The following is a 14,369-nucleotide window of genomic DNA, read 5'->3' as shown; positions in this document are numbered from 1 at the left end:
ACCTCAATTATTACTGTTAAGTAGTTGAAGCAATTTGAATGCTTTCCTTAATATATTCTAAGATAAAAATATTGCTCAGATATTTGAGAACAAAAAAGAAAAAAAGGATAAAAATATAAAGGTAAATTTAGATTAAAATAAATCCCTCCCAGCTTTACTAAGTAGCCATCATTCTAAACACTATATATCTTAGGTCACTAACAAAAAATGAACATATTTCTTTGCCAGTTTGTTATTGTATATCCCTATAACCAGACTGTCTAGGATTAAATCTAAAATCAGAAATCAGATGTGCTGTAACATTAAATGTTTAGGAAATCCTTTTCCTATGGAGTATTCATCATTCTATTACGTTAAATTGAGCTGGTCAGATTCTGCTCTTATGTGAACATCACATCTGTTGACAGAGAGTGTAAGAAGCCTACAAAACTGCTGCATTGGCTCAGCATAAGAAGAGAGGTGGTATTTGAAATACATTTTATCTTTTGAAAGCCATATTTTTTCCCAATAATAGATGTTGAAACAAGGTTCCCTAGGGTTAGGCAATTTGTGTTCTTCCCTACTCAGCTAAAGACGATATTAAGGAGCTAAAGTAAGGAGAAATATTGTCAGTTGGCTACAGCAATGTAATGTGCTTGATATCACTCTTCTGGCACTTTGGACACTTTATTTAATATGGAAATCATCACAAACAGACTAGCTGCTGAGTACTTCCAGGTTCAGAGTTTGTTACAAGACAGGATTGTCACGTCAGAGGCTCTGTGTGTGCCACCAAGCTGATAAACATGCACTCACTATGGCAGTGGGGAATGGTAGGACTTTAACAGCTAGTAAAAGAGCAGCCCTGAAGGTGGCTGTTGTCCTTATTTGACAGGACAACAGCTGCAAACACTGACGAGAAAGCAAAAGGTAGAAAGACTGAAGTAAATGGGAATTAAAGCTGCATTGTTTTAATGAAGTAGTTACTTTTTTAGTAACATAATCATATTCCAATATTAACAGTTTGCCTAACTTTAAAACAGAAATATTAAAAATGCTTGCAAACCTACTCCTGGAGCACGAATTCCTCAAGCATTCTGCTGGAGTGCCAGACAGCGAGGCTCTTAAAAATAAGAGGCTCTATTGAAAAGTACTCCAAAAATCTCAGGTAAAATTAGAAACTGATTTTGCTTAGGCAGGCAGAAATCACCACAGCAAGCAAAGATACGACTCTATGAGCAATATTTACTGCCATTATAATGTTCTAAATTTCTTAGTGTTTACACAGAAATAGAAATTGCACCTGCTCAGATTACCCAAGATGAAATAAGTTATCTGAGGTGCCAGTTTCTTCTCTTAGCCTTTGCAGAGGTGAGGCAAAATAGAAAAACGTTCTAATAAAATATACTAGTTTGCACCCTCAGCATATACACTGTAGTAACTTGTGGCAAGCACTTTCATCAGCTGATATATTGGAAGTAGTAGTAGCTGTAGGATATCAGATTAGTGCTGAAGTACATTTTTAAGTGGACAACAAATGAGTAAGCAATAAAGGAGCAGTACACATTGCCAAACTTTACAACATATGCACAAAAGACCCAAAGCAGATCTTCGGAACTCTACAGACTATGCAGAGAAATCCCAATGGTTTTATCAAAACTTTCTAAAGCATCATTTCAAAACTCTCTGCAATTCTTCAAAAATTTCAGTACAGAAAATAAAGGTGGGAACCAAAGAACTAACTGCATTTCAACCTTGCTCCCAGATCTCTGTAACCAAACTTTTTTTAGTTTTTGTTTCATTTACTGAACACTAAAACTGATTGTAGTGCAACATTTTACCATCATCAATTTTATTTCTGAAAAATCATGGAACATGGAGACAGCTTTCCTTTAAGATATTTTAATTCAAGTAGTTATCCTCATTACTAGTTAGGGATATTACATTTCAGTCTTTTGAAGGTGTTCAACAGCTTACAGTTTTAACAGCATCAGTTTTGGTATCTCCAAAGCTATCAGTTCAAGCATCAAGATTTAAATTAGAAGATGAAATTTCACAGATGAAAATATTAGGATAATTCTATCAGCTGTCATACTGAAATGTGTATACATACAGAATTATGTCCTGTCAGATTGAAACAGTCCATCAGAAAATGTCAGAAGGTATATATAATGACTTGCTTCCCAACTGGATTCCCACAAGAACATTAACTAAAAATCTTAAGTCCCTTTTTTTTTCACAATGCACTTTTGCATTTTTAATCATTTCCAATTCTTCATAGTAGCATTTTCCATTCAGCTATGCAATATAGTGTCACATACATAATATTTTATAAGAGACAGCTTCTGTTATGCTTTGGGATTTCAATTCACAATTGTTTTGATTTATTAGATGATAAACCTTTTCCAATGCTTTTTCTGTTTAAAAAGAGATCTGTAAATAACCAATCCAATATGAAAAATGCTAAACAGCTCCTTTGAAATTCTAATGGAGATTGGCTTTGGTTATGTTATCATTCACTGCAGAATCTTTGTGATGATACTTTATCCGGAATGTATAGGAATGTAGCCTGAAAATGTGTATGTATTTCTATGTTGGTCTGCTGGGACATAAAAATTTCAGTTGGGTGCAGATAGCATGTTAAAGTTGGATTTAGAAACATAAAAAAAGATTATTTTACAATATCTGGAGCTTATAAATTTTAGTTTAATATTCAGAAACATTTGCTGTTAAATGCTTTCTTGTCTTTTTTCCTATTGTTAAAAAAATTGTTTAATTATTTCAGATCTGTTATCTTGCTTCCCAACTCTCAAATCATCACAAGAAACCTTGCTGCAAAGCTTAACTTCAGCTAGTCCTCATTTCCTGCCTCCACACCATTTTCTGCCTATGTTTGCTATATGGCAGGTAAATATCATGGCATGCCTTGATGTCAGCAACCTAGTCCAGATGGAGCTAGGACCAACTGGGCCATGCATCTTGATTCTTGAATTTAGACCCCCAGCTCTAACATAAAGTCATCTCCTAAGCCACTAATCCTTCCTAATTAATCCACTGTATTCTCCAGTTTCCTAGAGACTCCATCTCTGGTGTATTCTGCTATTTAGCAAACTTTGTTCCACCAGACTTTATTGTATGGGCTATGATCAAGGTTTGTAGGGCTCAAAAGTTCTTTTCTCTTTGACATCACTCCATCACTTTTCCAGGCTTGCCACTCCTTAGAACTATGCCTAGCTTTTCTATCACTTCTAGAAATTCAACATTTCTAGAATGCAGTGAAGGGCTTATCACTTAAAATTTTAAGTGTTAATTGCCTATTAATGAAAACTTTAATTTCTGGGAGATTAAACTTTTAACTGCTAGGTGTCTAGAAGAGTTCCAGCTCACAACAACTAACACTCACCTGTAGAACATTTTAAAATGCCCCTTCTATGGAACAAACCCTACATCCAAGTGTGTGAAAGCCCAGATGCAAGCTCATAGAATCACAGAATCATAGAATGGCTTGGGTTGAAAGGGACCCCAAACATGGCTAAGTATTTCCAAGATTGACAAAAAAAAAAAACATGACTGAATTATCAGAATGCATTGAACAAGTAATGGCTAATTTGGGATTAAAGAAAATCTCATTGTTCATTTTGGGAATGTCAAAAGAGGATTCCTCCCCTACCTTTATTTCACCTGCATATGTCCTCATGAATTCTTCTGAAAATGTATACTTTGAGAAAGATATTCAGATTCAGCCTGACCTGCTCCTATGGAGGGAGACTCTGTTGTGTTCTCACATTGACACATTTACTCTTGATTACCAGAACTGCTATGTAACCCAATGAACCTTTCTAAACCTCTCAAACAGCACTCAGGACTTGATTTTCACAAATTCATAAGATATACTGAAGAAGAACTGAATTCCTAGTACAGTATAAGCTGTTTGACTACGTACTGAATTGGACTGAATTCTTCAGTCTGCTTTCTAACTTCTAGAATCTGTGGACAAGACATCACAAAAATACGTAAGACACAGCATCCAATCTGTATTCCTTAACATCTTGCCATTGTAGTTGTTCACCTTCAAAATTCCCACCCATTTCCTTAAGCTCTCTTTTATGTCACAAGAACTTTGCAAAGGGCTTGGATATCGTTGCCAAACACGGAATAAAGCATAGTGTCTTTTGCTCTTACCTCCAGAGCCACAATATGAGAAGCTTCTGGCACTCTGATGTTCTGTCAGATTTTAATGCGAACCCTGGAAGTTCATGGACACGATGCTGTACAGTCTGAAGAAGATAAATCACATTTACTTCAAGCCAGCTGACAGCAGTTTAAGCAGCTGCAATCATCAACCACCAAGGGAGTTTCTTCTTTTATCTTACTAAATGCAAAAGTATACCAGGAACTGGTAATATCACTGTACTATCAGGAGTCCTGGTTTTACATAAATATCAGCAAGCAGTAAGTAAATTCTGTTGACGAAATGTAATAAAACAAAGACGGTTTCAAATATGACCATTCCCTGATGTATTCTGTAACCCCGTCCTACTCACTTATTGCATGCTGCTGAGATTATAAGGTTTGCTTTTATCTGTCAGAAATCAATATTTCAAACATCGGATAAAAGAGGAAATTGAACTGGGAATAGGCTGAAGTGCTGTAAAAACTACAAAGCACAATTATCAAAAAGCACTTAAAGTACTTAATAGGACACACATATAAAAATGCTCAAATTAATGTCAGGGAACTATAATGAGAACTTTTCCTATGCTTTTTGATCCAAATGCAATGTAATTCGAGTGCTGCTTGGTCAGTCAATACAGTTTTCAATTTATATGAAACCCTAAGGATTTCTAGCAATCCATTTGCTAGAACTGAGCCATTACATATGATTGGTTAATATTTCAATTTATTGAAAATACATTATTTTGTGTAAAGTGTTTAAGTTGTTGAGGTTTAACCATTATAAACAGTTATGATAAAAATAGATCTTTGGGTAAACAGCGACTTTACAGTCAAGCTTTTAATAAATACTGGTATAACTAGAAAATTGGATTTTAAAGGGAATAGACATCATAAGGAAAAACCGCAAATATGCAGTGTGAGATGAGAGGGAAGTGGTATTACAACCAATCTTTATCAACATGCATTAAGCTGAGAAAAGACTTTGTAAAATGTTGGAAGCAGTTGTTATTTTATGCAAAAAAGTTTGCTATTAACTTTGCCACTTTCCCCTTAGGTTTATATATTCATTTATCATCTTTAATGCTATTGAGCTGGAGGTCCTTACAAAACTCTCCATTCCCGATCTGCAGTGTGTACGTGTCTGAATGCACTTATGAGAGTCTACAGAAAATACATTGTGTGGCCTTATGTAATTTGATATGAAATAAGAGCTGCAACACACAACGGAATTATAGCTATGATTTGAGCAAGCAAGGCCCATAATAACTAAATAATTGTATCAAACTGTATTTTCTTTACTTTTAGCAAGGAACAACAAGAGCTTATTGGAAAGCTTTTAAGAAAAAAACATTAGGGAAAAATTTTCTTAACACTCGCATTTCACTTTCATATGTTAGCCATTACACATTTTTCATAAAAGCAAAACTTAGCACAATCACAATTAAAAGGTGCATCTCATTGGAATGACAGCATTCTCCCTGAGCTTTGAATCAGACTATGGTTTCCATTAACAGACAAAATGTTTCACTAGACCAATATATTCTCATATCCTCCTCACTCAAGTGTTGGGCCTAATCCAGTGCAACTTATTGCTTAACATTCCTACTCTTTTTTATGCTTCTTTCATCCAGGCTAAGTCCAAATTCCTTTGCGTCTTCCATTTTTTAGATGCAAAATTTCATTTCAGTCCCTAGAACCTCAATTTGGGTCATAATCTACTGTCTTAAATTCATTCTCCCCATCCTTCATGGTTTTTCATATATCTTCCCCTTTCCCGCTTGTATGCTCATTATTCTTTCCCCAGCTCCCAACCTGATATCTCGATACAACAAACTGCCAATTTAGCATGTCATATCATTCTCTTAATTATCTGTACCATATCTATTTCTACATCTATCATGTATATCTATATCTATATGTTATTTCTGTTTTTCTCATGTTTATTTGATATGAGTTGACCTCCCTATGTCAGTTTTGATGATTGTCACATCTTCAGATTTCACAGCTTTCCTAAATACTTGCTTTTACTTTACTTCCATGAGCTAAAAGGATTAAGTGGTGATGCTAATTAAATAATTTTTTTAAAAGGTATTAATATTTCACATAACGCATTATTTCTATCATTCTTTGAACGACATTTTAAATATGTAACCAAAGAACAAAGTATGAACAGCCATGAAAAAATAATACATTTGCATACACAAAAAAGAAAAGTGAATATGATGTTTTCCAGAAAAAGGACTCCCAGGTCTGTAATGGCATTACAGGCAGGAAGAAGAATGGATAAGGATTATCATAGTGAGTGATTCCTGTCTCTGTCCAAGAAGTCTTTTGCAACTTCAGATAAATCAGACCCTCATTCTGTGAAACAGTTATAATGTTCTCTCTGATTGTGCAGTTTCAGGTCTGTTTAGGCTACTTAGCATTTTTTTGATCATACAGGGTGTTAGAATTTAATGCAGTGATGTAGACACTGATCGACTTGTACAATTTGCAGATACAGAATTGAATCACAGAATCACAGAATGGTAGGGGTTGGAAGGGACCTCCAGAGATCATCGAGTCTAACCCCCTGCCAAAGCAGCTTCCCTACACCAGGTCGCACAGGTAGGCATCCAGGCAGGTCTTGAACATCTCCAGAGAAGGAGACTCCACCACTTCCCTGGGCAGCCTGTTCCAGTGCTCCGTCACCTCACTGTAAAGAAGTTCTTGCGCACATTTGTGCAGAACTTCCTATGCTGCAGTTTCCCCTTGTCCTGTCTCCATTCACCACTGAAGAGAGTTCGGCCTCGCCATTCTGCCCCCCACACCTTAGATATTTATAGACCTGGATCAGGTCCCCTCTCAGTCTTCTTCTCTCAAGGCTGAACAGACCCAGTTCACTCAGCCTTTCTTCATAGGAGAGATGCTCCAGGCCTCTCACCATCTTCGTGGCCCTCCGCTGGACTCTTTCCAAGAGATCCCTGTCTTTTTTGTACTGGGGAGCCCAGAACTGGACGCAGTGCTCCAGATGAGGCCTCACCAGGGCAGAGTAGAGGGGGAGGATCACCTCCCTCGACCTGCTGGCCACGCTCTTCTTAATGCACCCCAGGATGCCATTGGCCCTCTTGGCCACAAGGGCACACTGCTGGCTCATGGCCAACCTGTCGTCCACCAGGACACCCAGGTCCCTCTCCGCAGAGCTCCTCTCCAGCAGCTCATCCCCCAACCTGTACAGGTGCATGCAATTATTCCTCCCCAGATGCAAGACTCTACACTTGCTTCAAAAGGAGTCAAGAACATTTGTGAACTTAGCTGCATGGTATATAGGAAAAATCTATCTCTATAATTCTAGTTTTGTGTATATTAAGTGAACACAACTAAATTGGAGGAACTGAGAAATAAATCCACAGAGTTTTCATGTGTGAAACCAATGTTGACAAGACAAAGGATAAATAGATTAATTCATCTGGATACGATATTTACTTGAATTCTTTCTGATGACGTCTGAAGTTTTTAGATTTCCTGAATCAACAAACAGGGCATGTACCTTTTCAAATAATAAATATTTCCAAACAACAAAATAATAAAATAATACTTTGTTTTAAAAAACAGTCTAAATGAAAACCATAATACGATCTGGTAAGGCAATTGTACTTAAAGCAGTTGTTATACCTTATTGTATAATGCATTTTACAGAAGCTTCCTCTATTGAACTTTATTGTATTTTTTCCTTCAATTATTAAATATAGGGGCTCAACCTCAAAAGCAAATGTACTTGTCTTTACATGCACTTGAATTGTTACTGCCATTTAAAACTAATCAATGTTTTCTTTAGTGCCATAATAGCTTGTTTGCAAAGCACCTCTTTTAGAAAAATTTACACCGCGTTCAGAAAGAAAACGTGTTATATATACTAAGAAAGATTCTTCATAAAGAGAAAGGGGATTTGATTCGTACCCAAAAGTTTAGTGCAATGAAACTAACCTGAAGAGCTTAAAAAATTGTGCAAGAAGAGAGTTGTTACACCAGGGTGTTAATATATTCAAGGAAAAATTATGTATTGTATACTATCCTTCCATCTCCACAGTGATTTGAAAGGGCTCCCATTTATGTGGTAAATATATATATATATAAATAGATTCTAGAGTTTATTATGTATACCGTTATTTTAGACCTATAGATTTTCATTAATATGAACAGGGAAATGGTTAAAATCTTACTAATACCAGAGTTGAAATACACCTGGAAGTTCAATTGCAAAAAACTCATAGGACACCAAGGTCTCAACAGTGGTGAAAAGTCCAAGCTGCTTCAGTGAAGTAGCTTCAATATATGCACTGACAGTACAGTTTGACACAAACAGGAAGGTTCACACTACTTTGCTGTGGGAACACAATGGAGGTTTCTAGATTAGTTTGCCTGGACTCCTTCAGAAGGAGTTCAGAGAAACAAAGTTGAGCAAGATGAGTAGCCTGAATGTCTCAAGTTCTGCATTTATTCAACAACCAGAAATCTTAATGAAGGACAAATGAAGCTTGCACAGAACTCACACATGGGTTTTATCATTTCAAATGTAAGTACTAGATCAATAAACACACCAAGTACAGTGCAAGCTATAAAACTTTGGTTCCAGTAGGGTAGCAAGTCTATCACTAGGATGAAAGTTACAAAAGGAAGTTAATGGAGATTGTAATCATTGGACATTAGTAAATAAATGCCTGTGATCACATCTGAGAAACTGATAAAGTTCATCCCATGTATCTTGTTTGGCTTCATGGTGATACTACTATAATTCTGCAATATATTTTGTTCATTCTGTTTGAAACACATTTCAATTTTAAATTGTAATTTTCCATTACAATTCTGTCTCAAGGTGATACCATCTGCCTACATTTCTGAAGTCTCTATGCCTAACTTGTTCTGTGTTTAATGTTGGCAATACTAATAATGGTAGCAAATGATTTACTTCCCAATTCTACCCCTGAAAAGATGCAGCGTCAAGCTGTTCTTCAAAACTTTGGAGGTTTGCATATATTTGTTCCTATCATCCAAGCACTTTTAGCTAACATAACTGCAATGTAAATTGGGTAACTGTAAATTGAGTAACTGCATGCAAGGGTAAATACAATTAGCGCTTGCAAAAATTAAATGGGGGCACACAGTTGCCTAATATAAAACAAGCAGGGTATTGTGGCTCTGCATTCACTTCCCCTTCTACATATAATATATTTTGGAAAATCTGACTCTACTACAAAATTAGTGACCAAAATTGACAAATTAAATGGATGAAGATTTTGAATCACGTGGACAACATGATTTTCATCTGACCAGACAGTTCACAGACAGAATAACAGTTCGTGGACTTACAAAATGTACAGGGTTCAAAAATATGCATAGTGCAAAGTGAGATAAGAAACAAGAAATAGGCATAACAGAACTAGTGGAAACTTTTGATTTTTTTGACTGATAAAGCATTCTGAAGAATACAGAGTGCCAAGCTTTACTGAAATTAAAAAGCAGAATTACAATCCAAAGCATTCAACAGAATGACTGGGCACAAAGTAATGTAGTTACCTACACCAAAGTGTTTGCCACCAATTGCTGAACAGACTGAAGTCTCACTACTTTGCTAAATTACATGTTTCAGAATTAATCCTGTAGCCTGCAGCAGGTAGCAGATGCTTATATGGCAACTTACTGCAGACAGTCACCTATTACTGCTCATTATTTAATAGCATTACTTTAACTCCACTGTGATTGCCTTCACTGATGGACAGTTTCTCTTATAGGTTCATGTTTTCAATGTTCTTTTCCAAGGCTTCACATCTGCTTCCAGAGTATTACACTGACTCTATTTAGACAGTGTATAACAAACAGCAGCTATATATGTAATATATATATGTATTATATATGTAATATATATATGTATATGTGCAATTTCTCCTACATGGGCTTATACTGCAAGCATGAATTCCTTTCCTTATTAATGAGTTACCATGAGATTTCAGCTAAATAACTGTTTACATGTTTACAATATTACTCATTGTCAGTGTCATGCAGTGCAAAAGGAAAACATGCAGCTTATAACAAAAAAGGTCTAAGATTCCAAGAAATTACTGAATCGTGTTATGGGAAAAACAATTCTGTTTTGGCAACTTGGAAAACTTTGGAAAGAGGCAGAAGTTGTAACATAGGGCAAAGTCTATAGCAGAAAAGACAGAGGTGAGTAATTTTCTATGTATTTACTAGCCTAGAAAGTGCAGACAGATTGCCACACCTGTAATCCAATCATCTGAGGAAAGCTTCATGCAATTAGAGTTTTATTTAATTTCTGCTAAGCCTAATTTCTTCTTTAATAAGATGAGAATGTTCTTTCGCTTCGATGAGTCCCAGCGTTTCTGTGAATATGATTTTGTTTTGGTTCATCTCCATGTATTTACAGAAATGGCAATTGAAAAAGCTTGCCTATTTCAGAAAACTCAATGAACTCAGTAAGGTTATCCAATTTTTTTTTTCTAACTGAAAAAAAAAAAATTGTTTCAAATTCTTTTACAGCGTTAAAAATCTTCTAAGCAGCTGTTATGTTATATATAATAGTATTTCCTTCAAAAGTTTTAAATTGCGTTTTTTGTACACTTACGTCCATGTATTGGTAATCTATTATTTTTTAGCATCAAGAATGCATGCCTAGTATTTTATATTTGAAATCTTGTAAACAAATTAATAGTAGGCAGCAGAATGCAGTTTTATTTTATCAGTTTACTGTACCTAAATATTGATGCTATTTTGCTCTCCACTGAGAACTTTGGTGTGGCCACAGGTCCCATGGTATCTCATGCATGGACCTGTACATTTTCATCCTGCTATTTCAGTCTCAGTATTTGTTCTTATCATAGTTTTGTTATGCCAAAAGTAGGACAAGTTAAGAATAGCAATAATCAAACTTCCCCTGAACGTTAGGAATATGCGGAAATGCATCAAAATGTATTTTGTACTGAATTACATTCCCAGTCCTGAAAACAGCTTCCAACCTGGGGCCTAAATGCATGAGCCAGTCTGACCTTCATGCAAGCTCCCTGTGAAACATCTCCTCAACTGAAACAGAGACTAATAAAACTAGCCATTCACCAGAGCATTTACTGCATAGTGGTGCACTTGTACATTGCAGAAATCAGTTAATCCTCCAATTTCTTGATTATCCAAGATTATCTTTCCAGCCGGCCTTTAATTAAGTATTTCATTAAGTATCATTAGGGAATTATATATGTGCTTTTTAATGTTCACATTGTTAATTATAATGTCTTTACTCATAGACAGTGATTAATATGAATTTTACCTTCTAGTTTTACTACAAAGGCATTTTAGAACAGCTACTGAAAGAAAACAAATAATTTAATTTCCACAAATGATATTTTAAATTTTGATTCACTTATAATAATCAAACATTTACTTAGAGGTTTTAAATAAGGTGATTGAAAAATGAATCCCTTGACTTTTCCATTCATCTATGCCCTGACTAAAATAAAGGCTGCTCAAAATTATAGATTATTCCCTCTCTTTAAACAAGGCACAAGATGGTGAGACAGTGCCGGGTAGTGGTACAGCAGTAATGGATTATGCAGATTTTTCTATCCTGGGTCACTGTTATCAATCTGATCCAAGAAATCAGTGATGAAATGTCATGTCATTTTGTGTCTCTGCATGAAATCCTGACCCTGTTAGGTCAATGGCAAAACATCACTGGTGCCAGGATTTTCACCTTTTGATTCTCTAGTGTGCAAAAAGAATAAATCTGACTCAGCATCCATTGACTTTAATAGCAGTTATACTAAGTTCAAGGTCTGAATTTTTAAAAGCCTTTAGGTGCTGTATCACTCATGCTTTGAGCCTAAGAGGACAGGAAAATGCTAAACAAGCGTTCTTTCTACTAGTAGATTCTTGAAGATGGATGTGATTGGGAAGGAGTCCTAAAGCAAAGTATTAAATGGTGTTGCCACCATAAGCATAAGTTGTATCAGGTCCAATATGGACTTCCTCTCACTGGATGGAGAGAGCTCTGCACCTCAGAGATGACTCACAGCAGCTGCCTGCTGAGCCATCCAGTGTCAGCATGGTCCAAACATCACTGCCTAAAGCACATCAATAAGGGAACACCGAGGGAAGAAACGTGCCTTTAAATCCAATTCATTTCAGTAGTAAGGCTCAACCATTTGGAAACCACAGTTTGAGATACTTTAATGATCATATGCCTATGACTTTACCATAACCAAGCAGACCTCAGTTTTTAAAAGTTAGGCTGGAGAAACTGTTGGCAAGTACTCTCCTATCTTTTCATCTAGCAATGATATTGGCCAGAGGAATTATAAGACATTGATTTTGTTGCTCTTGTTTACAAGATAAACATACATCCCCTTGTTCCACTGTCTGGATTACTCCACTCCACTAGACTGAGCTCTGGATAAGGGCTGTTTCTACCACATTTATTCACTTATCTTGGTTCTTTCTACAAAAGCAAAATCCTTGTTCCCAAATGACAGGAGGTTCAAAACGTCTTAGATTACTGTGTCTGCCCTCGAGAAAATTAGCACAGATTCTGATTGCACTCTGCCTTTTGCCTAGTCTGTCTCATCATCATCCCTAGAACATTCGTCACTACATATTGTGAGTTCTCAAAAGCACAGGGACAGTAACTCTTCCTTTGTGCCAAACTAACAAAACAGAAAAAGTCATCAAACATCCTTCCTTGAGTGATTAATTAAAACAAAATCCTTACCTACTCCCTGAAAGCATGTGGATATAGCTTATTTTATTTCATTCTATTTTGTAGCAGTTGTTGTGGAGAAACAAGACTGCAAGTCATTTTTAAACACCAGTTTCAGGACCTCAACTCTCAAATGTTGAATTTTTACCACCTTGAAAACCTTTGAGCCTGAAAAAACATCAGAATAGGAGCAAAACGAACAATAATAATTTTGAGTGTTTTTACAAAATGAAACAAATTCACACTGTTAAATAATTTGTTCATGCTCTCCAAAAATACTAAGGTACATAAATACAGAAACGATGTCTTTCTGTAATGCATGCTTTCCAGAGATATTTCACTTATATTAATGCATAGTTCAGGCATGTATTCCTAATGGTATTTAGCTATGCTGAAAACCACTGAGGAATTAAACTGGATGAAAGCATGCTGAATAAGTTGTTGGAAGTTTAATTACCTTTTCCTTTTTTCTCTTTAGTGGGAGTTCTGAATTCTGGAAGAGTAAAACTCTAGTCTCTACTGTATTGAAATGATATTTTTTTAGCACTTCAATCATTGTCTCTACTTGACTAAGACATTTCCGTGCCAAAGCAGGTGCATTTACTTTTCAAGTATTATTTTACTAATCAATTGAAAAATTACCTCCATGAATGACAGAAGTGCAGACCTTTAGAGTATTTCATTAAAAGAAGCAAACATTAATTACAAATCCAGCCCAACCTTTGCAGACATAAATTATGGGACAGATCTATTTTCTTCCTCCATGCTTAATTGCACGCTGCGACTAGCTCTTCAAATTATTATCTCCAAGGCATGAATGAAATTAGAATGGATTTGATGATATTCTCAAGACATATTTGTACCTAAATAATTTGGCCATTACTCTCTGGTCATATAGGAAAAGTTAGATGAAAGAACTTTAAGCCTCTGAATGGTGGCTAGATTGCCATGAAAACAAAAGCGGGAAGTGAAACATAGATTCGGAATCATAAAATCTTTTCAGACAAGGCAGTCTAATTGCAGGTTTAACAACAGAATAGTTAAGTATGTTTATTCTAATAACTCTAAAATTCTAATAATTTCAGTTGATTGTAACTATCTGAGGCATTCTTTTCATTTCAAGAAAACACCTTTCCCAAATAATTAAGAAGGCTGAAATTTTGATTTCAGGATAGCCATATGCTGAAGTATTTGTGATCAAACTGCTGAAAAATAAATGAGTTAAGTGACATTCTTTGTTCACTGAAAACTAATTTTGAAGCAGGCATGTTTGTAAATATAAAGTAGAATTTCAAAGACATTCAACACTGTTCAAACTTCCAATTTTACAACTCTTTCTGTTTTCAAAGGCAGAAGCATGCAAGAGGTAATTCTTGTGATGGACTTACAGAAATTATCATACAAAAATATTCCCTTTCAGTTTCTAAACTCTTGGCTCTGTAAGTCACAAAGAGAAGGAACAAAACGAAAT

General features: G+C 35.7%; 1 protein-coding gene across 4 annotated transcripts in view; it reads right to left on the bottom strand.

Moving 5' to 3' along the window:
* LOC122161907 overlaps window positions 1-14,369 on the bottom strand; it is a 218,954-nt gene that overhangs the window by 79,732 nt on the left and 124,853 nt on the right. For all 4 annotated transcript variants that reach the window (XR_006169342.1, XM_042821674.1, XM_042821673.1 and 1 more), the window contains one exon: window positions 4,162-4,256. The gene's annotated coding sequence lies outside the window, so the exon portion shown is untranslated. The remainder of the gene's footprint in view (window positions 1-4,161; window positions 4,257-14,369) is intronic.

The sequence above is a fragment of the Centrocercus urophasianus genome, unplaced genomic scaffold (genome assembly GCF_019232065.1).
Source record: "Centrocercus urophasianus isolate 14NV4802_14NV808 unplaced genomic scaffold, USGS_Curo_1.0 seq_2, whole genome shotgun sequence".
In the NCBI taxonomy this organism is placed as follows: Eukaryota; Metazoa; Chordata; class Aves; order Galliformes; family Phasianidae; genus Centrocercus; species Centrocercus urophasianus.
This window is presented reverse-complemented; position numbering and strand designations above follow the sequence as displayed.